This window comes from Onychostruthus taczanowskii, unplaced genomic scaffold (genome assembly GCF_017590055.1).
Source record: "Onychostruthus taczanowskii isolate IOZ18803 unplaced genomic scaffold, ASM1759005v1 scaffold50, whole genome shotgun sequence".
Lineage (NCBI taxonomy): Eukaryota > Metazoa > Chordata > Aves > Passeriformes > Passeridae > Onychostruthus > Onychostruthus taczanowskii.
In genome coordinates this window covers 3,179,560-3,181,822 of record NW_024502569.1, presented here as the reverse complement: position 1 = coordinate 3,181,822, position 2,263 = coordinate 3,179,560, and positions in this window count along the sequence as shown.

The following is a 2,263-nucleotide window of genomic DNA, read 5'->3' as shown; positions in this document are numbered from 1 at the left end:
GGGGGGGGGGGGGGGGGGGGGGCTGTAACCAGGAGCAAAAGGTGAGGTGAGATGGACTGGTCTACCCAAGACCTTCCTCTGACTCTCTTTTCAATGTTGTGTTTCCCATCAACATTATTTTGACATTCTCTGGGAGGAACAGAGTTCAAGAAGCACTCTATCAAGGAAATTACATTTACCATCCTCATTATCCTTAGTTTTCTCCAGGACTGTGAGAAGTGGAAGCTGAGACCTCTTCTCTGTACTACACTGTTTGCTGGGATATAACTTATACCTGCTCCCTGGGTACATGCATAAGTAAATGTGGTGCATTCCCCCAGCAAGGCTGAGCTTTACCTTATGTTGTATAGACTCCTGACTTTGTAACCAGTCAGTGTTCACCTGCATCACACTTAGGTTCATTTCTGAGGGCAGGCAAAGCAGGCAGCTCTCTAACCATAACAAGAAAGTAGAGGCAATGGGAGCACATAATTTGATGCTGCTCATTTTTCTTTATAGTTAGTTAACTGGCATGAGCAATTAATTAGGTTACCTGGTATTTTATTGGGAAGCTTGGAATACTTGGGCCTGGAGAGTATCCCTCTTCCAGGATTTGCAGTGGCTGGACCTCAGCTGGTCCAGTACAAGGTCACTGCCTTCACCGGCAGTAGCTGATGTGCAGAAAGCCAGAGGAAAGAGTCTGCCCCTCCTGTTCCAAGGGAGCAGCTTTGAAACTGAAGCCATAGCGCTGATCCCTGCTTATGCTGCACCACAGCTCACACAGGTACATCTGTGCCCAGCCTTGTACCACTACTGTGGCCTTATTCAAGCAATTACCAGACACAGACTGAACCTGATCACTGCCTCTGGACCCGGTCCTGACCCAAACTTGCCATTCCACATTCTGGCTACTCGTTGGCTTTACAACTGCTCTTACCTGCCTGTTTTACTGCTCTTGGCTCACTTGAAAATCAACTGGCTCCCACTGATCTCTGGCACATCCAACATGATTTCAGCTCTGCCCACATCTCCTCTTCTGGTCAGAAGCAGAAAGCCAGTGATTTCAACACCCTACTAAAAGCAAAATCTACTACAATGCACATTTTCTTACAAAACACTACACAACTGGTTTAATGTGTGCATCGGGCAATGTTTTACTGAACAGGAGAAAAAAAAAGAGTGGAACAAGATTTTTTTTTTTGACCCTGAAAAACACAAGTACAACAGAAGGAATGCTAGTAAGCATTTCCACTGTATGCTGGACCCCTCACATGCACTCACACCTGCATCAATATGGGAATGACCCACTTTCAGCATAACAGGGTTAGTGTGGTGGTGACATAGTGCTCTTGGCTTAATGTCCCAGGCATGTGAAATTTAGTTCCCAACCATTTCTTCTTCTCTTTATCCAAGAGGATATGTATATGCCTTTCCTGGAGCAATAAGTGCATGAATGTACCAGGATAAGCTTTTAGAAAGAGTCAAGACCACATGAAAGGATCAGCAGCATATCCTCCCCGTGGCACTGGGCCAAGGTCACTGCCTTTCAGTGGGAAAGACAACCAGAAGGTCAGCAAAAGAACCACAGAACCAAACCAAAACACGTCAAAAAGGGAAAACTACCCAAGAAAATATTGGGCCATGAAAAGAAAACCAAACTTACAAGGAAGAGCTCTTTTCCTCTTACCACCCCAAGCACTAACCCCCAGGGGCTTAGTGTTTCCCTCACTGTAACACAAACCAGGCCTCCGTGCTGGGAGCCCACGCAGCTGCTGCTCCAGAGAAGCTGGTGACTCAGTGATGTGCACAAATGCTTATGCCCTGATTGTTTTGGAAAGGATCAGACACCAAATGGGAACAAAAGCAAACAGTTATCTGGCCACAGAAATGGTGTTCACAGGAGTGTCTTGGGAGTTGTACTGGGAAATGTGGGATATGTACAGCGCTGTCAAGGTCCTGCAACACCATGCATATGGTTACACCACATGTGCCCCAAATAGCAGGATCAGTGCACTCTGTGCTCCATGTGCTGGTTCACTTACAAAGCCACAGGGAAAGGTGTTTCAGGAGACAGGGCTCAGGACACAGGTTTGGAGCTCTGGGTCCAGGGCTAAACTAGGCTAAATCAGCAGCAATGCAAGTCTACTGGACAGGTGGAAAGAAAGAAGACCCAATACAACGTTTGCCCAGAATCTCACATAGCTGTCTCTAGCTGTAATATTTGTCAAAAACCATGTCAGAGATATCTGCAGCTCCATCTGCAAGTAGCAAGGATGACATTGTA